This window comes from Schistocerca piceifrons, chromosome 4 (genome assembly GCF_021461385.2).
Source record: "Schistocerca piceifrons isolate TAMUIC-IGC-003096 chromosome 4, iqSchPice1.1, whole genome shotgun sequence".
In the NCBI taxonomy this organism is placed as follows: domain Eukaryota; kingdom Metazoa; phylum Arthropoda; class Insecta; order Orthoptera; family Acrididae; genus Schistocerca; species Schistocerca piceifrons.
In genome coordinates, this window is record NC_060141.1 from 494,691,066 (window position 1) to 494,713,115 (window position 22,050).

Consider the following 22,050-nt stretch of genomic DNA (forward strand, 5'->3'; position numbering starts at 1 on the left):
TACTGATGCGTTACAAGAGCTGCCTGATGTGGACCACCTGGTGTCTTTTCAGTTTCTAGTGCAGCAACCAGAACTCGTGCCTGCAGATCTTCCCCTGTCCCTACAGCAGTCTCGTTCATTAAACTTTGCGCAATACCCCATAAGAAGTATCACACGTCATCCTGTCTACCCTATTGCGTACCACGACGAAAAACTCTGAGACTTTTCTGTTTCCCTCAGCAGACATGGACACGTTACCCATCGCCGGCCGCGGTGGTCTAGCGGTTCTAGGCGCGGAGTCCGGAACCGCGCGGCTGCTACGGTCGCAGGTTCGAATCCTGCCTCGGGCATGGAATTGTGTGATGTCCTTAGGTTAGTTATGTTTAAGTACTTCTAAGTTCTAGGGGACTGATGACCACAGATGTTAAGTCCCATAGTGCTCAGAGCCATTTGAACCATTTGAACGTTACCCATCAGAACTGAAACCGCCGTAGAGCGAAAACAGTATGTTTCCCGATATGCACTCCTATACAAAATATTATGCACTCTTTTCCCTGTTCAAGTCCTTGAAGTTTGTAATGGGAATTTCCGAACACCCTGTATACAGTCTGGGACGTGTGGAATCGCCGAGAACACATTGTACCGCTGGCTGGTCCTGCTTGGAAATCGCATGAAGATCGGTGGCGTTCTCTCGGTAGTGTTCCGACAGCGCGGAAAGCAATGCGAGGATGGAGGCGCCCTCCATGTTATCTTCTGACTGTACACTGGCCTCTCTGAAGCTCTATCTGTTGTTGTGGGTCGTGCGTGAAACTACCTCCATGTTTACGTCGTTTACTTCCGGCCAGAATGCAACTGAAATGTTAGACCTGGTAAAAAGTAAATTTGAATTAACGTTGAAGTTCAGTTTTACAATTTCTAATGGATTATTGATACATTTACAGATATGATTGTGTAAAGAACATTTAACTGACCAGAGTAAGGAGTAGTCAACAGCTCCGAATACTTTGTGTACTACGGGGTGTTCAAAAAGTCTCTCCGCAGTGCCGTATGATTCTTAGCCGCGCGTGCTATCTGCTGCAGTGAATATACAGAAATGAAACTCAGCGAAATACAAGTTACTAATTTATTGAATATTCATTTTTACTTACAAATTTTCACATTAAATGTTAAAAGTGCCCCCGCCCCCCCCCCCCCATTCCGTTGTTGAATACACAATTCAATTCGTCTAATCATGTTTCCAAACACAAGCTGGCTGTAACATTTCTTCTGTAACAGAAGCAGTGAAAGTGGATATTGCAATTTTCAATTCATCGATGGATTTTGGACGGTTTTTATAGACAGTCGCTTTCGCTGCACCCCAGAAGAAAAAGTGAGGTGGTCTTAGGTCAGGTGATCGTGGAGGCCAAAGTCCCTATGAAATTATACGATCACCAAAAGCACCAGCAAGCGGTGACATTGAAACGCGAGCTGTATGCGCGGTTTTACCGTCTTGTTGAAAATAACCGTTCAGTATTTCACTTAACACAAGTTCTCCTATGAATGGGTACAGTATATCACTGCAGTATCGATGTGCGTTTATTGTTTCATTGAAAAATATGGGACCCACGATCCGACGTCTAGAAATTGCAATCCAAAATTCTATTTTCACAGAATGAAATGGCTCCTCACGAATACGCAATGGATTTGCAGTACTCCACATACGATAATTTTGCGAGTTTATGTACCTGGATAAATGAAACCAAGCCTAATCAGTGAAAAACGTTTCATTACGATTATCCCTTCCATTTTGTCGAACGAAATTTTTGAACCATTGACAATAATGCAGTCTCTTGCCATGATCAGTAATTTTCAGCTCTTGCACAACTGTCACTTTGTATGGGAAAAGTTCTAATTTTTTCCTTACAGCTGTGTGGGCCGTTCCGACACTAACATCGATTTCCTTGGCGAATTTTCTTATTGACTTGTTCGGACTCATGGACATTTTATCGAAAATATCAAGTAGTTTATCCTCAGGCAAAACTCTAAGACGAACACTTCTCGGTGCATGTGTCACTGAACCCGTACTTCGAAATTTGTTAATCAAATCTCGCACGTATCGCGATGTGGGAGTGTTGTCTCCGGGAAAACGGAACTAAATTTTTGACGAACTGAAACTGTGTATTTACCGCTACACTGACGGAAAAAAATCGCAACACCAAAAAATAATTACTGTTGAGTAACGAAATTTCGGGAATACATCTGTCTTAATGTTAGAGTGATATGATCCATTTCAAATGTGAAATAGTGGTACATTAATACTCGGTGTAACCACTAGAAAATTGAATGCAAGCATGCAAACTTGCATGCATTCTGTTGTGCAGGTGCCGAATGTCAGTTGGTGGGATGGAGTTCCATGCCTGATGCACTTGGTCGGTCGGCACAGGGGCGATTAATGCTATTTGTGGATGACGCTTGAGTTACCGTCCGATAATGTCCCATATGTGCTACATTGGAGACAGATTTGTTGATTGAACAGGCTACGGTTCTAGGTGCTACAGTCTGGAACCGCGTGATCGCTACGGTCGCAGGTTCGAATCCTACCTCGGGCATGGATGTGTGTGATGTCCTTAGGTTAGTTAGGTTTAAGTAGTTATAAGTTCTAGGGGACTGATGACCTCAGCAGTTAAGTCCCATAGTGCTCAGAGCCATTTGAACCATTTTTTGAACAGGTTGAGGCAACATGTCGATACTCTGTAGAGCATGTTGGTTTACAACAACGATATGTGACCGAGCGTTATCCGTTGGAAAACTCCCTTGGAATGCTGTTCATGAATGGGAACACAACAGGTCGAATCACCAAACTGACGTACAAATTTTCAGTCAGGGTGCGTGGGATAACCAAGAGAGTGCTCCTTCTGTCAAATAAAATCGAACCCCAGATCATAACTCCAAATGTAGGTAAAATGAATCCAGCACGCAGACTGCCCTCCTCCTAATACATGGCCATCATTGGCCCCGAGGCAGATCCAAATTTCATCAGAAACCACAACGAACTTCCACACTGTCATCCAAGGGGTCTCGCTTGAGGACACTGAAACCGCAAACGGCGGTGGTTTGTGGTCAGTGGAACACATGCCAAAGGCGTCTGGCTCGGAGTCGTCCTTGAAGTGACCGAATTTTAACATTTCGTTCTGTCACTGTGGTCCAATTGCTGCTCAGATTGCTGCTGCAGATGCAGTACTATGCTCTCGAGCTAAATACGCTGAACACGGTCTTCCCTCTCGGTATGCCACTTCGCCATCCTGAGCTCAGTCTTTTTGTGACTGCACATTGTCGTGACCACCGCTGCCAGGTCTTTTTGCAATATGGTAGAAGGAACATCCAGCGTCTCGTAGCCCTTATTGCAAGAACTCGTTAAAATTGAGTCAGGTGTTGGTAATGGCGTCTTTGTAGTCTTAAGGGGGCAAACCACATTAGGAGGCTGTTGGACACTTATTTTTTGAAATTTTTTTAGGTGGGAAGAATTAATTAGAATTTAATCAAATTTTGACATCATTTCGTTCATATTTCAAACAGTTTTTGTGAACTTTTTTGAATAATATCAGCTAAAAACAGCAAAGTTACAGTGTGATGTGCGCTGAAGGTTGTGGGTATAATTTTCCAATTGCGTGCAGTGCAGCCATTCCGATTTTCATCTGAAATCAAAAAGGTTTTGATTTTACATCAATGACTTATATTCTAAGAATATGAACCTCAATGCACGAGAAAATAATGAAAATTAAAAATTTTGCAAGCGTTCGAACCATTTACTTCAATTTTTCACGACTTTTTCTCTAATCATGCAAAGAAAAATAGCCTTACTATCATGATACCATCTCACAAGTTCGTTCATATAATTTGTAATTTTATAAAGAATCATACTATCAATTTTCATAATGTTCGGTTTTATACTTTTTGAGTTATGCGGCACGAAAATGTGAAAAAAGTCATTTGGAGATAAACGCGTTTGAAAAATAATTTGTCGGAAACTACAAATTCAAGGAAGTTGACAATAATGTAAAATGCTTACCGATTAAACTGCGATTCCAGCACCATATTCTAATCCTTCTTCTTCCTCATAGGCATCGTGTTGCGCTTGCAGCAGTGCTCTCCGAGCCTTCCGACCTTGCTTCGATTCCAATGAACTACGTCGATTCTGTCGGCTCACGCGCTAGTTGTTCGGCATAATTGAAGCTTTGCGTACCTACTACAATTCCTGCCTCGTTCATGACCATCAGAAGGTTCAAATAGTTCAAATGCCTCTGAGCACTATGGGACTTAACTTCTGAGGTCATCAGTCGCCTAGAACTTAGAATTACTTAAACCTATCTAACCTAAGGACATCACACACATCCATGCCCGAGGCAGGATTCGAACCTGCGACAGTAGCGGTCGCGCGATTCCAGACTGTAGCGCCTAGAATCGCTCGGCCACCCCGGCTGGCTCCAGCAGAAGGAATGAATTTCCTTCATTGAATGAGCCCGTTACTAAATAAGACGCTAATTCAACGACTTTTAGTCCGGAGTGCAAGTGTTTAGGAGCTAATCGTCAAATTGTGGAATTAAAACTTTCATTCGCATTTTGTATGTGGCCACCTACACATCTCTCTAGTAATTCATCCCTTGATAAATCTTCATACATTGGAAAAATTTCGAGCCTGTATCCGAGGTGCACTCGGTTCTATGCTCATAAAATCTAAACGAGTGCGAATTTGGCTTTGAAATTCTGACAGCGTTTTCTTGAATAGTTTTTAAGCTGACGATTTATGCTATAAAAAAATCGGATTTTTTTAACCTCTTAATGTGGTTTCCCCCTTGAAGGCATTCTTGACTAACATCAACTGATCACGTGCAGTCTCAAAGGTAACTAACGCTCACGACCGTTACAGCGTGTATTTAAAAGAAAACGTGATTTGTATTCTCATAGTGGCGGCACTAGCGCCACTCTTATGCAACAGGCGCGAAATCTGAATACATATCATCCTTCAGATGTAGAAGCACGCCTACCACCTTTCGTTTATCTTGCATAACCCCATCTCAGTCTTGTGATTTTTTTTCCGCTATTGTATTGATAGTGACAATCTTCCTCTGAATTGAGAGTAGAACTGAGGAACCACGTGGGCTGTGGTACGTCGCGCGGTGAAGTAACTGCCTGATGTTATTGCAGTAACGGCAGCCCAGGCAGTACGATATTCCCTAACCGGGGCCAAAACTTGATAGTAGCGCTCCCCCATCCCCCTCGAGCGTTTGAGATAGGACGTCAGGAATTTAAAAAAAATAGATTTTTCAAAAATATGTTCTTTTTGTAGCGCTCATATTTCTGAAGAGTTTGATATATAAAACATGTATGTTCGAGCATGTGTAAGACATGTTATTTGGTCTTAAGTGTGCCAAAGTGCAGTGCCTCGCCTCTTCACACAGCATTCTTCTATCGCACGTCACTCTATTTCGCTGTGTGAAATTCAAACGTGTATATTTTCTAATGAAAGCCACCAAACCTATATTCATGACAATGGAAATTAACTTCTGAGGTCATCAGCCCGCTGGCTTGTGTGGCCGAGCGGTTCTAGGCGCTACAGTCTGGAACCGAGAGACCGCTATGGTCGCGGGTTCGAATCCTGCCTCGGGCATGGATGTGTGTGATGTCCTTAGGTTAGTTAGGTTTAAGTAGTTCTAAGTTCTAGGCGACTGATGACCTCAGCAGTTAAGTCGCATAGTGCTCAGAGCCATTTTTTCATCAGTCCCTTAGAACTTAGAACTACTTAAACCTAACTAACCTAAGGACATCACACACATCCATTCCCTAGGCAGGATTCGAACCTGCGACCATGGCGGTCGTGCGGTTCCAGATTGTAGCGCCTAGAACTGCTCGGCCACCTCGGCCGGCTTACAGCAGTAGTAACAAGCGCCAAATAAACGATATTGTTTTGGCACACATGGTCATTTTTGGCCATCTCATTTGTATAAATAATGCCGGCCGCTGTGGCCGAACAGTTGTAGGCGCTTCAGTCCGGAACCGCGCTGCTGCTACGGTCACAGGTTCAAATCCTGCCTCGGGCATGGATGTGTGTGCTGTCCTTAGGTTAGTGAGGTTTAAGTAGTTGTAAGTCTAGGGTACTGATGACCTCAGATGTTAAGTCCCATAGTCCTTAGAGCCGTTTACATAAATAACACGACAGAATATAATTCATGAAGTACCAATATCAAATGTCTATTAGGCCTACTACAAGCAAAACCTTTTTATGGTAGGAAATAATTTCACATTTCATTCTTATGCTCCACTTTCTCAAGCATGAGATCGAAAAATAGTAGTACTAAATTTTTTATAAATTTGGAATCGTCAAATTTTTACATAAAATTTTTTTTAGTCCCCGTTTCTTCTCCTTCCTCGTTCTAACAAACAATCTTGTCATCACTAATTCTGTAACTAATCATGCCATTGTGGGAACTTGTCCTCCGGTTACCTTCACTAACCCTGCCAGAATCACCAGTTTATTTACCCGTATTTATTCTCCGGTTAGTCGTTATTACGTGTTCGTACAACACGTTTTCCGCGGTATTCCGAGAATAGAACTTCAGCGTCCGGTAACCGGGGAATGTACAACTGGCCCTTAGTATTGTAACGATCTGTCAAAAATGTTTTGTAAAAATTTCATTTTCTTGGATACACCGAGAAGATAAATATGCAATCTTTCTTACTTGTTATTTTTGTTAGTCGCTTATTTCTACTCTGGTAGTCTCAATCTATGGATTTCGCCAATAATTATAACAACGCTGATTATTCGCACACCCAATCAACCACATGAACAAACAGCGATTGGCATTCACACGTTCGGGTTTATTCGGCTCAGCTCATATGTCCCCCTCCCCTTTTCTCTGTGGGAAAGTTTTGTATTTCTAGATGTGACGGGGATTCCCCTGGTAGAGACATCACGTACACTATGCACACATTCAAATATCCACTTGAGTCGTTCAGAAATCAACTTAGAATGTGTTCAAAAATCTTCAGAACTGAACAAGGATGCGTTTCAAAATCATGTGAATAATTGATAGACGAACGTGCGCTGAATGCTAGGCGCTTTGTGCCACAAGGATTTTTTCTTTAAGAATATGAATTTGGCGCCCCCTGAAATTGCCTCCCGGGGCAGATACCCGGTTTCACCCCTCCCCTTTTCTCCCTAGATCCGGGCCCGTGTAGCTGATTTCCCTGCCTTGCCAACACCAAGACTCACTCGGCAGGGCACAACAGTAAACAGCAGCTCTCTCAGCCCATCAGGACAGTGCACGCCACTGATCCTCCTCCTCGGCTTCACGTGGCTCAGACCATAAGCGGAACACGTTCTGGGGATTACCCGCCGAGGCTCTGTCGCTATATTGCTGGGTAAGCAAGGCGAGCCAATGCAGACTTCGTTACCAACTACGAGGGTCTGCTGACCCGTTGCAGGAGCTTCACCACGTCTCCCCAGATGATACCTCACGGAGATGAATGCTACAGTCAGAACCACATAGTAAATGGGAATGCTGATAGGGAAACTCGTCACTTTTTCCTGTAGCCGATCTGATCGTTTTAGCGAGTGTTTGACTGTCAGTAGTTTGCAAAAAACTGCATATTGAACGGCAGCAGACCACTGAATGAGGTTACTTTATTTTATTAACAGTCAACTGAAATGAAAGGAAACTCGTTTATAGAGATGATAAAGGACATCAACTGACTTCTTATGAAAGTATCCGGTCACTTCTATGTAAATGCACAGTTGACCACTACATATCACGAGAAATGGAATGGACCCGCCAGATTAAAAGGAGGGAGGGTTTCTTTTCTTGTTTTTTTTTTTCGTCAGCAGAGAGGCAGTAACAGCAGAATCGGTCGGTCAAGAGAGCTCAGTGATCCCGAACGTGAACTAGTGATTGGATGTCACCTGAGTAAAAACTCCATCAGGGACATATCGAACCTTCTAAAGCTACCCAAGGAGACTGTTGGTGATGTGATTGTAAACAGGAAACGCGAAGGAAGAACCGCAGCCAAACCTTGATCAGGCAGACGTCATGTACTCACTGTCATGTGCCGTTAGGGATTATGGAGCGTGGTTATAAAAAATCGCATAAAGCCAACGGAAGGAATCACTCGTGAATTCCGAAATACTACTAGTAGTCCAGGCATTGCAATGACTGTGCTTAGGGTGTTATAATGAATAGAGGACAACAGTCGACCAGCTCCTTGTAACCGACACGTTTCTGTAGTCAGTGCGACACAGTGCTTGAGCCAGTTTAAAGACCGACGCCATTGGACACTAGTCGATTGGAAAGCAGAGGTTTGAGAGTGATGAATCACGCTGTACCCTGTGGCAGTCCGATGGAAGGGTTCGGTTTTGGCGAAAGCCTGGAGAAAGTTACCTGCCATCATGTGTAGTGCCAACAGTGAAGTACGGGGTAGCTGATGTTAGGTTATGGGGTTGTTTTTCGTTTTTCGAATGGGTTCTCCTTATTATGCTTAAGACAACGCTAAATAGGGAACGATTTTCAGGATATTTTACAGCATTGTGGACTGTGTACAGGTGTGGAACGGTTCGGAAAAGATGATTGTACCTGCAGGACAATATACTACCCTGTTGCGTAGCAGCGTCTCTGAGGTAATGGTCTGTGTGTTAGAACATTCCTGGAAAGGACTGGCCTGTCCAGAGTTCCGACCTGAGTCCAGTGGAACACCTTTGCGATGAATTAGAACGTCAACATAATTCCATACCCCAACGTCCAATATCACAACCTTTCTGATTTCAAAAAAATGGTTCAAATGGCTCTGAGCACTATGGGACTTAACTGCTGAGGTCACCAGTCCCCTAGAACTTAGAACTACTTAAACCTAACTAACCTAAGGACGTCACACACATCCATGCCCGAGGCAGGATTCGAACCTGCGACCGTAGCGGTCGCTCGGTTCCAGACTGTAGCGCCTAGAACCGCTCAGCCACTCCGGCCGGCAGGTACTCCATGTAACAGAAAGGAGCTGCGGAAATATTTATGGACCGAGCGAGTTGGCGCAGAGGCTAGCACGCTGGACTCGCATTCGGGAGGACGACGGTTCAATCCCGCATCCAGCCATCCTAATTTAGGTTTCCCGTGATTTCCCTAAATCGCTCCAGGCAAATGCCGGGATGGTTCTTTTGAAAGGGCACGGCCGACTTCCTTCCCTAACCCGAAGAGACCGATGACCTCGCTGTTTGGTCTCCTCCCCCAAACAACCCAATCCAACACTTCTGGAAGTTTAAACGACTGACTACCGGCTGAAAGAATAGACTTGTAGGTGTGTTATGAATTTATGAGCGTTCTGAGTGCAGCAAATAGCGTGCGACGCACTCCGTTCTTTGATTAAAAGTTCTGCAACGTATCTACATCTACACTCCACGAGCTGTCATATAATGTGTGGTGGTCGAGGGTGGTACTGTTAGCACTAAGATTTCTGCCCCTTCCCCTTCTGATCCAGGCGCGAAAGGTGTGTGGCAAGAACAACGGTTGGTAAAAGTAAATATGAGTTCCAGGTTCTCTGATTTTATCGTCGCCCTCATTTCGTTTCGCATATATGGGAGAAAGTTATAATTTGTCTGGAGCTTCTAGCCGGTAAGACATGCTGTTAGTGTTCGAGTACGGCGCAGACCCCACGAAGTCGTGACCCCAAGTTGTCAACAAGGCACCATGGTGTGGGGTGTATTTAAATGGAATGGACTCTGTCCTCTGGCCAAAATGAACCGATTATTGACTGTTGGAGATCATGTTCAGCCGTTCATGGTCTTCATGTTCGCAAACAACTACGTTATTTTTGTGGATTACAATGCCCCATATCACCGGACCACAGTTTTCGCGATTGGTCTGAAGAATCCACTGGGAAATTCGAACGAATGACTTGGCCACCCAAATTGCCCGACATGAATTCACCGAACATTTATGGGACATAATTGAGATGTCATATCGTGCACAAAATCCTGCACCGGCAACACTTTCACAGTTATGGACGGCTATAAAGGGAGCATGGTTCAGTATTTATACAGGAGCTTTTTGAGTCCATACCACGTGAAGTTGCTCCATCACGTCGGGAGAAAGGAGGTCCGACACGATATTAGGAGGTGCCCCACGACTTTTGTCACCTCAGTGAACATCAAACTGAAGTTAAGCTAACCTAGTTTTTCTTACAAAGGTTCAATGTGTTTTAGTTATACGGCACATATCCAACATAAAGTCCATTACTTCTCACACTTTGGTTAACAAGGTCGGAGCAAGGGAAGCGACAGTCTCTTCAGTTCTGCGTCTCAACTCGGACAAACCATCAGGAAGTGGTGGAAGGTGACACGATATCTTATAGAGCCACAAAGGAAAAAAAAAAAAAATCACACGGTGCGCGGTCAGATGAATGTGGAGTCAGCGGTTTTAGCTCTGTCGTTTTTACCATCACGATCAATCCAACGGTCAGAAACTTAGACGTTCAACCACTCTCTCACAAATAGATGCCAATGTGGAGGGGCTCCATCTTGTTGCCAAGAGCCATTGCTGCAGCCTGTGGAGATGAACTACCCCTGTTACGGTTGGCCCATACACTTGATGCCGGGATGCAATGCAGAAAACATTTGATTTTGGGGAATCTTTGATATTGTGTAAGTTCATGTGGATGTTCTGACCTCCAGGTACGAACATTATGAATATTTATCTATTGCGTAAGTTCATGTGACTGTTCTGACCTCCACATAGATAAAAAGTTGCGTCATTACTGATCACCACATGATGAAGAAAAGCATCTTCCCACTTTACTTATAAAGTCATAACGTACACCATCGTGAGCTAGCTTTACAGCATATACCAACTGTAACCGGTATTGACGCATGTGTAAACGTTTTGTTAAGACCTTCCACACTGTCTGCTTTGGGAACTGAAATCGTCCCCTACTTATCCCTTTACACTCACATCTGGTCTTTTAAAAACAAGTGTACCATCGGCAGATGTTTTTGCTAAATGGGAGATCGCAATTAAACTTCGAACGAAACGCTCGTTCAACAAAATTGACAGAATCACTCTTGAAAAACTGTGGTGCTGCAAGTGGGAAAACAACACAGCAGTCCTGGCGCATGTGCTTACCTAAAACTATTTGAGTAACTCTTTAAGGGTTAACTTATAGGGTTCACAGTCGATATTATTAAAATTTATACCTGGGACTTTCTTCTGTGGACACACTGTATAACTCTAAACAGTAATGGCTCTGCAGTACTTCCTTACTGTGCTTACAAAATTGCTTAAGATCTATCTGTTCTATTCTGCCAGCCTCATACACGTCTCAAGAAGCTGCATTGATAAATTTGCTACCAAAGGTGCATGAGGGCTAATGTGACTTCACACTATTGACTGAAGCAATTATCGAACCAGTAATACTTAGACGGAATAAAATATCTGAAAACTGTAGCACTGTATCCAAAGAATTAAAATTCTTAATTACACCTTGATACTGGGAGAAGAAGGCGCTTAGAGTTGCTTTTCGAACCACGTTATCTTTTGCATTCACCCTGCCTTTCTACTGATTGTAACGGCAACAGCCTCTGAATTTTCCCGCAATTGATGTATGTTTTGATAATGGATAAATTACTCTCAAATCTTGTATGAGTAATTAATAATACAATTTCAATTAAATCTGTGGTTCCTAGCATTCTTAAAAATTTTATGGCACTTTTTAGACAACCGTCACTTATAAGCGATGAATTTTACTCTAACGTAATCGTGTCTGAAAGCTAATGAAACAGCAATCTCAAATGCATATTCATTGGATACAAAGGTAAATAAAAAAACTAGCGCGTTGTACACTGAGACTCAGAAATTGTATGTACTAGGAAAATGAAAATCTGTATGTAGAAGCATAGTCTTTTTACACCTGTCTTACATTTTGCTTCTTCTTCTTGTTTCAGGTAAGCCACCTTGAATTATAGCTGTGGCACCCTGTGACGTCAACCTGCTATTGGTTCGAAGCTGTCTAAAACTACTTCTGGTATAATTCAACAGCAAAAAGAGCAGCAAAAAGTCACAGTAAGTTGTTTCTAGTACAATGGCACAACATAATGAATCAAAGTAATGTGTTCTGATAGCTTCAGAGATTTCGGTGTGATGGTTTTTAGTTTCTAGAAACAGTCATGTTCAGATAATCCGACAGCAATCACGACTCATTATTAATACTTATATGGATATGGTGACTGTTATTTCGGACATGTCCGAAATAACAGACACCATATCCATATAACCATCTTGCAATACCGGCCATGACCTCCTCCTTCTGTGCGGATGCACACATGTTCCCCGAACTCTTACGGGACACGGTAAGAATGTCTTCCACGAGTAAGGAGTGTGTTGGGTGAGACACTACAAGTGTAGTTTATGGACATGAAAGGTGAGAATGTGGGTCTCACGGGAGGCGTGCGAGAGATAGTCCCTGCAGTCGCACTAACCTCTGTGCCCTGGTGGCTCAATGGATATCTGTTCGGTTAGAGGGTTAGTTGCCCTCTGTAATAAAAAATCTGAGTTCATCGATCAAAAACTAACTTAAACAGATGTCTTACGACGTCCGCCCCGAGCAGTTGCAACGAACAAAAGCGAACAAAATGAGATTTAAAAAAAGGATGGATAGAGCGTCTGCCATGTAAGCTGGAGATCCCCGGTTCGAGTCCCGGTCGGGGCACACATTTTCACCTGTCCCTGTTGATATAAATCAACGCCCGTCAGCAGCTGAAGGTATTAATATAATTCTAATTTCATGATTAATAGTCTGTAAGTGAATGACTCATCCAAAATATTAGATGCGCAGTCACGAGATAATAGTCACTACCAAAGATATGATAGAAGGGTCTGTGTCAACGCTAATCTAACAGTTTTGATACTGAAAAATGTTATGCTCACCATGCCCCACAGCTCTTTCTCAGGCAGACCGATCAAGTCAGAAATCATGGGCCTTGACAACCTTCTGCAAAGGTTCTGTGCAGTGTTTTTATGGAGTCATCACATGAGATTCATTTCGAATCCTACACTAAAAGCTTGACACTGGATTGGAAGCATCGAAGTTTCTCACTTTGAAAGAAATCCTAACTTAATCAAACATATAATTATCGTCCTTGCATAAGCTTATGTGTGTATTATAAATACACTGACGGGAAAAAATCGGAACATCAAGAATTAATTAATATAGAGTAATGAAATTTTGGGGATACATTTACCTAGATAACATATTTAAGTGATTAACGTTGCAAGTTCGTAGGTTAATGTAAACTAAAAGAAAATTATTTGAAAATGTGAAATGCTGGTACACTGATAACAGATGTAACTTCCAGAATGTTGAATGCAAGCATACATGCATGCATTGTGTCGTACAGTTGACTAATGCCAGTTTGTGGGATGGACAACCATGCCTGTTGCACTTGATACGTCAGTACAGGGACTTGTAATGCTGTTTGTAGATGACGCTGGAGTTTTCGTCTTATGATGTCTTACTTGCGCTCGACTGGAGATACTCTGTAGAGCGTGTTGGGTTACAACAGCAACATTTGTGCGACCGTTATCCTGTTGGAGAACACTCCCTGGAACGCTGTTTATGAATGGCAGTACAACTGGCCGAATCGCCAGATTGACGCACAAATTTGTCGCCAGGGTGCATGGAATAAATGCGAGAATACCCCTGCTGTCATACGAAAAAAAATCCCAGACCGTACCTCCAGGTATAGGCCCAGTGGGTTTATCACGCAGACAGGTTGGTTGCGCGGCCTCAACTGGCCTTCTCCTAACCAACTCACGGCCGTCACTTGCACCGTTGAGGAACCGGCTTTCATCATGAATCACAACACGCCTCCACCCTGCGCTCGAATGATCTCTGGCTTGACGCCACTAAAGTTGCAAATGGCGATGGTTTGGGGTCAGTGCGATGCACGCTATAGGACGTGTGGCTCGGAGCATTGCGTGATGTAACCTATTTGTAACACTTCGTTGAGTCGCAATAGTGCCGACTGCTGCTCAGATTGATGCTGCAGATGCAGTACGATGCGCCGAAGCCATACGCCCAACACGAAGGTCTTCCCTCCTAGTAGTGCCACATGGCCGTCCGCAGCCCGGCCTTCTTGCAACCGCGCATTCTCGTGACCACCGCTGCCAGCAGTCATGTAAAGTGCCTACTTTTCTACTACGTTTTTCTGCAGTATTGCAGAAGGAACATCCAGCTTCTCGTAGCCCTTACTGCACGACCTAGTTAAAACTCAGTGAGCTGCTGATAAAGGCCTATTTATGGTATTAAAGACATTTTTTACTAACATCAACACACGATGTCAAATCTCAAAGATAACTAACGCTCAGGGACCGTTAAAGTGCCTATTTAAATCAACCCTGATTTGCATGCTCATAGTGATACTACTAGCGCCACCCGTATGTGACTAGTTCGATATCTGAATAACATCATCTTTCAGGTATAGAAACACTCCTACCAACTTGCGTTTATGTCGCGCAATTCCTCCTTGGTACGGTGATTTTTTTCAGTCAGTGTATATAATATATACTGGGTGGTCCATTGATAGTGACCGGGCCAAATATCTCACGAAATAAGCATCAAACGAAAAAACTACAAAGAACGAAACTCGTCTAGCTTGAAGGAGGAAACCAGATGGCGCTATGGTTGTCCCGCCAGATGGCGCTGCCACAGGTCAAACGGATATCAACTGCGTTTTTTTTTTTTTTAAAGTAGGAACCCCCAGTTTTTATTCCACATTCGTGTAGTACGTAAAGAAATATGAATGTTTTAGTTGGACCACTTTTTTCGCTTTGTGATAGATGGCGCTGTAATAGTCACAAACGTATAAGTACGTGGTATCACGTAACATTTCGCCAGTGCGAACGCTATTTCCTTCGTGATACATTACCCGTGTTGAAATGGACCGTTTACCAATTGTGGAAAAGGTCAATATCGTGTTGATATAAGGGTATTGTGGTAAAATGCGCAACGGGCGTGTTCTATGTATGCTGCCCGGTATCCTGGACGACATCATCCAAGTGTCCGGACCGTTCGCGGATAGTTACGGTATTTATAGAAACAGGAAGTGTTCAGACACATGTGAAACGTCAACCACGACCTGCAACAAATGAACATGCCCAAGTACTTTTTTAGCTGCTGTCGCGGCTAATCCGCACATCAGTAGCACACAAATTGTGCGAGAATCGGGAATCTCAAAAACGTCGGTGTTGAGAATGCTACATGCACATCGATTGCACCCGTACCATGTTTCTATGCACGAGGAATTGCATGGCGACGACTTTGAACGTCGTGTACAGTTCTGCCACTGGGTACATGAGAAATTACGGGACGATGACAGATTTTTTGCACGCGTTCTATTTAGCGACGAAGCGTCATTCACCGACAGCAGTAACGTAAACCGGCATATATGCACTATTGGGCAACGGAAAATCCACGATCGCTGCGACAACTGGAACATCATCTACCTTGGCGGATTAATGTATGGTGCGGCATTATGGGAGGAAGGATAATTGGCCCCCATTATATCGATGGCAATCTAAATGGTGCAATGTATGCTGATTTCCTACGTAGTGTTCTACCGATGTTACTACAAGATGTTTCACTGCATGACAGAATGGCGATGTACTTCCAACATGATGGATGTCCGGTACGTAGCTCGCGAGCGCTTGAAGCGGTATTGAATAGCATATTTCATGACAGGTGGATTGGTCGAGGAAGCACCATACCATGGCCCGCACGTTCACGAAATCTGACGTCGCCGGATTTCTTTCTGTGGGGAAAGTTGAAGGATATTTGCTGTCGTGATCCACCGACAACGCCTGACAACATGCGTCAACGCATTGTCAATGCATATGCGAACATTACGGAAGGGAACTACTCGCTGTCGAGACGAATGTCGTTACACGTATTGCCAAATACAATGAGGTTGACGGACATCACTTTGAGCATTTATTGCATTAATTTGATATTTACAAGTAATCACGCTGTAACAGCATGCGTTCTCAGAGATGATAAGTTCACAAAGGTACATGTATCACATTGGAACAACCGTAAGAAAATGTTCAAACGTACCTAAGTTCTGTATTTTAATTTACTGTTACAAACTGTACGTCTAAAATTGTGAGTCATATGTTTGTGACTATTACACCGCCATCTATCACAATGCGAAAAAAGTGGTCCAACTAAAACATTCATATTTCTTTTCGTACTACACGAATATGTAATAAAAAATGGGTGTTCCTATTTTAAAAAAACGCAGTTGTTATCCGTTTGACCTGTGGCAGCGCCATCTAGCGGGCCAACCATAGCGCCATCTGGTTTCCCCCTTCAAGCTAGACAAGTTTCGTTCTTTGTAGTTTTTTAATTTGACGCTTATTTCATGAGATATTTGGCCCGGTCATGATCAATGGACCACCCTGTATACTTCACATTTTTATCCAGTGCGTATTTGTCATTTATTTAGTTACAGAGAGGGAACTCATACCCTTAGAACTAACTAATAATCAAGTAAGGACAGACAGAAGGTCTACAGCAGACTTACTTCTAATCCACGGCTTCCTCTGAAGTCCAAATTTTGGCACACAATCATGTTCAAAACGAGAGCATCCTAGCGTCTGAACGCGGCGCTCCACACTTCACTTGCCAGAGCGCTCTTTCGTTCTTTACTTGATAGCGTAATGGCAACCCGTACAATTCCCCGCCAACAGCGAATTTATAGAACTGATCTAGGCACTGAGGCTCATCAAGCCAGCCTGAAAACGATTATTTTAGCACTCATCTCGCCATAATACCTTCAGCAGACTAAATACGAGAGAAAATCACACAGATTTAACTATCACGTCCATGAAATAAACCTAAGAATTATTTTTTGCTTATTTGCAGAAAAATGTTGCACTCCCAGTAAACAATGAAATCCGCGCGTTTCAGCTTCGTAACAAGCCATTAGAGTAGCCCAAGAAAAAAACAAAAAACAAAAAAAAAATAGCCAACTGTTAAAGGTTGATAATATATATATATATATATATTACAATTGTGACAAATCAGAAACCACACAACAAACATTTTTCAAAGTGAGAAAACAAACAGCTAAAATACTTAGACAAACTAAAAGAAAATACCTTAATGAACAGCTAAACACAATTGAAGAAAACTTTAAGAACCACAACACTCAAGATTTTTATAAAATATTCGGAAATCAAATCAAAGGATACACTCCACAAAATCTCTGCTTCCGGAAACAGAATGGAAAATTGGCACTAACTAACAAAGAAAATTGCCAAGAACTAGCTAAATATTTCTCACAACTCCTAAATTGCCCACAACCAAGTACAAGATTCCCCAGATTACAACCAGAACACACGAATGAGACTTCACTACCACCATCTCAAGAAGAAATTTATAGTCACATTAGAAAACTCAAAAATAATAAATCATCGGGAGAAGATGGAATTGTAGCCGAACTACTGAAAAACCTTGGTCCAAATTCGTTAAAAGAGATCACTAGCATCATCCAAGAAATTTGGCAGACAGAAAATATCCCAGAGGAGTGGAAGTGTGCACTAATTCACCCATTGCACAAAAAGGGAGAGAGATCAGACGTAAACAACTACAGAGGCATTTCACTTTTACCAGTTACCTACAAAATTCTATCTGCATGTCTCCTAAAGAGGGCACAAGAACAACTAGAACATACAATTTCAGACTACCAAGCAGGCTTTCGTCCTAATAGATCATGCCCGGAACAGATATTCAACCTTAAAACTATTTTAAAGGTTAAAGCAATCAGGTCAAAACCAATAATCTGCACATTCGTTGATTTCAAAAAGGCATACGATTCCATAGACAGACAGTCTCTATGTCACATTCTCGAAGAACGAGGCCTAGACACTAAAACCCGAAAACTAATTGAACAAACACTAACAGAAACCAAATCAAAAATTAAATTCAGAGGGGAAATTTCGGAACCATTCTCAATTAAAACAGGAGTAAGACAAGGAGATGGGATCTCACCACTATTATTCAATATAGTTTTGGACAAAGTTATGAAAGAGTGGGAAGTAACACTAAGGAAACAAAGCTTTTGGAAGCCAATTGAACTAGGAAGAGGTAAAGGAAAATTGAACATCCCTTATTTAGCGTTTGCAGATGACTTGGCAATTATAACTGACAGTGAAGAAACAGCAGTAAAACAAATTGAGACACTTAAAGAATGTGCTGAGAAGGTTGGCCTGCAAATCTCCTTTGAGAAGACAGAATTCATCTGCTCAAAATTAGATATTTCGAAACTAAAAACAAAGTATGGTGAAATAACTAGAGTCAAGCACTTTAAGTATCTCGGTGAAGTTATTGAACCAACAGGACTTGAGAAAATAGCACAAAAAAACCGATTACAGAAAATCAAGAAAGCATTCGGACTTATTCAAAATATATATAACAAGAAATGTCTATCAAAAGGCACTAAAATCAGACACTACAACACAGTCATCAAACCAACAGTCACATATGCAAGTGAAACACTCTCCCTGAATAGAAAATTAGATTTACACGAAATTAAGAAAGTAGAGAGAAAAATTATTAGAAAAATCCTAGGACCACGATACACACAAGATGGATACAGGCTGCAGACTACCGAGACAACCGAAAAAATATCAAACATCGAGGCAGATATCAGGAAGAGGCGGATGAAGTTTTATGGACATATAGACAGATTACCTGGAAACAGGTTAACTAAACGTCTATTGGACTATATGACATCACTTAAGGCAACAATACCCTGGGTAACTGAAGTTAAGAAGGATTTGAAAAAGGCAAAAATTGACATAACAAACACATCAGACCGGGATACATTCAGAAGAAAAATCGACAAGTGGAAGTTTACTCCAGAGACGGAATCTAAACCTTTCCGACCAAAGTGGACCGAAGAAAGGAAGAAGGCCTTTGGGGAGGCAATGAAGAAATACTGGGAAAATAAGAAGAACATTAAGAAATGTTAATCACCTGCTTATCGTTCTCCCATGGGGACATTCGCTAATAATAATAATAATATATCTCGCCTTTTGTATCGGGTGTTAGGAGTATATAAGTGCAGATATTGTGTACATTGGTACCTTAGTATCTGCCCACTTCAGTGTGTTATCAGTTTTTTCTCTGCATCTAAGAGCCTTCCGACAAACACTTCATGTAATCCACTACCTGAACGATCGTAGCTGCATCAGTAAGTGGATTAAGCCTCTCAGTAAAGACTAACCGTTTTGCGTCCACGTGCCCATACCCCCAACACCTGACCAGCTCCGAGAGGAAAATAAGCATTAACGGCTCGCTCTTGCAACATGTACTTGGAGGCACTAACCAACCTCAACGCATACTCCATACATCTATTAATAGAGGAGTTTTTTCACGTAGGCCGTATAGAAGCTAACGGCTACTCCAACAGGCACAGTGACATTCCCTTATCGAGGAATCTGGTTTATTTCTGATTCAGCAATCACTTATCTGTTATGTATACAGGGTGTTACAAAAAGGTACGGCCAAACTTTCAGGACACATTCCTCACACACAAAGAAAGAAAATATGTTATATGGACATGTGTCCGGAAACGCTTACTTTCCATGTTAGAGCTCATTTTATTACTTCTCTTCAAATCACATTAATCATGGAATGGAAACACACAGCAACAGAACGTACCAGCGTGACTTCAAACACTTTGTTACAGGAAATGTTCAAAGTGTCCTCCGTTAGCGAGGATACATGCATCCACCCTAAGTCGCATACAATCCCGGATGCGCTGATGCAGTCCTGGAGAATGGCGTATTGTATCACAGCCGTCCACAATACGACCACGAAGAGTCTCTACATTTGGTACCGGGGTTGCGTAGACAAGAGCTTTCAAATGCCCCCATAAATGAAAGTCAAGAGGGTTGAATTCAGGAGAGCGTGGAGGCCATGGAATTGGTCCGCCTCTACCAATCCATCGGTCACCGAATCTGTTGTTGAGAAGCGTACGAACACTTCGACTGAAATGTGCATAAGCTCCATCGTGCATGAACCACATGTTGTGTCGTACTTGTAAAGGCACATGTTCTAGTAGCACAGGTAGTATCCCGTATGAAATCATGATAACGTGCTCCATTGAGAGTAGGTGGAAGAACATGGGGCCCAATCAAGACATCACCAACAATGCCTGCACAAACGTTCACAGAAAATCTGTGTTGATGACGTGATTGCACAATTGCGTGCGGATTCTCGCCAGCCCACACATGTTGATTGTGAAAATTTACAATTTGATCACGCTGGAATGAAGCCTCATCCGTAAAGAGAACATTTGCACTGAAATGAGGATTGACGCATTCTTGGATGAACCATTCGCAGAAGTGTACCCATGGAGGCCAATCAGCTGCTGATAGTGCCTGCACACGCCGTATATGGTACGGAAACAACTGGTTCTCCCGTAGCACTCTCCATACAGTGACGTGGTCAACGTTACCTTATACAGCAGCAACTTCTCTGACGCTGACATTAGGGTTATCGTCAAGTGCACGAAGAATTGCCTCGTCCATTGCAGGTGTACTCGTCGTTCTAGGTCTTCCCCAGTCGCGAGTCATAGGCTGGAATGTTCCGTGCTCCCTAAGACGCCGATCAATTGCTTCGAAAGTCTTCCTGTCGGGACACCTTTGTTCTGCAAATCTGTCTCGATGCAAACGTACCGCGCCACGGCTATTGCCCCGTGTTAATCCATACATCAAATGGGCATCTGCCAACTCGGGATTTGTAAACATTGCACTGACTGCAAAACCACATTCGTGATGAACACTAACCTGTTGATGCTACGTACTGATGTGCTTGATGCTAGTACTGTAGAGCAATTAGTCGCATGTCAACACAAGCACCCAAGTCAACATTACCTTCCTTCAATTGGGCCAAATGGCGGTGAATCGAGGAAGTACAGTACATACTGACGAAACTAAAATGAGCTCTAACATGGAAATTAAGCGTTTCCGGACATATGTCCACATAACATCTTTTCTTTATTTGTGTGTGAGGAATGTTTCCTGAAAGTTTGGCCGTACCTTTTTGTAACACCCTGTATATGGTATTGTAGAGACACCTTCTTCAATAAATTAACCTAACTTACATATCTGTTTATGTAATGACGAGCGGTGCTCGTTAGTTTGGCGATTAAGTGACAGGCTACCGTACTGTAGGTCCCCTTGTAACTGATTGCGTAAGTCAGCTCAAAGGATAGAGGACGGAAAAGCCATACTATCTCCAGCAGAATCACGTCTTGATAGGCACTGTTGAGTTCATAGCAAGCTTTAGTTTAACGTAGTTTTACTTTTTACTATAAAAAGAAGAGTGGTTCTGCTATTGCCTTAATTATTTGACAATGATAAAATTACATTCTTACGGATACGTTGTCTGTTTATAACTGTAACGAACAGATCACAGAGTGGTTCACTCTGCAGTGCCTCTACTGCTGCATTTGGCTACAAGTGGTCGATCGCCAGCGCCGAATTTCTGTGATCCTGGTACTGCTGGTAGATTCCTCGGCATTGTCAGTGAATACCACGGTAGGCTGTACACTGCTTTGTTTAGCGGCAGCCGCTGGAGAACAATAGTTACATTACGCTGTCGTACGACCTCAGTCGGCTCTACGTTGATGTTTCAGTTCACTGCATGAATGCGTTACTCCACACAGAATGCCAAAGGAGGTTGTGCTATTGTTCTTCAGCGACGGGAATTTCTGAAGGGAACAAAGTAACACTTTCTAGGCTATCCTTTACATACTTTTAATTAAATAAAACTTTCTTCCAATGACGGAATAAAAGGTTATTTTAACTAAAGTTCCAGTTTCAAGGACTCGCATTCGGGAGGACGACGGTTCAATCCCGCGTCCGGCCATCCTGATTTAGGTTTTCCGTGATTTCCCTAAATCGCTCCAGGCAAATGCCGGGATGGTTCCTTTGACAGGGCACGGCCGTCTTCCTACCCCGTCCTTCCCTAATCCGATGAGACCGATGACCT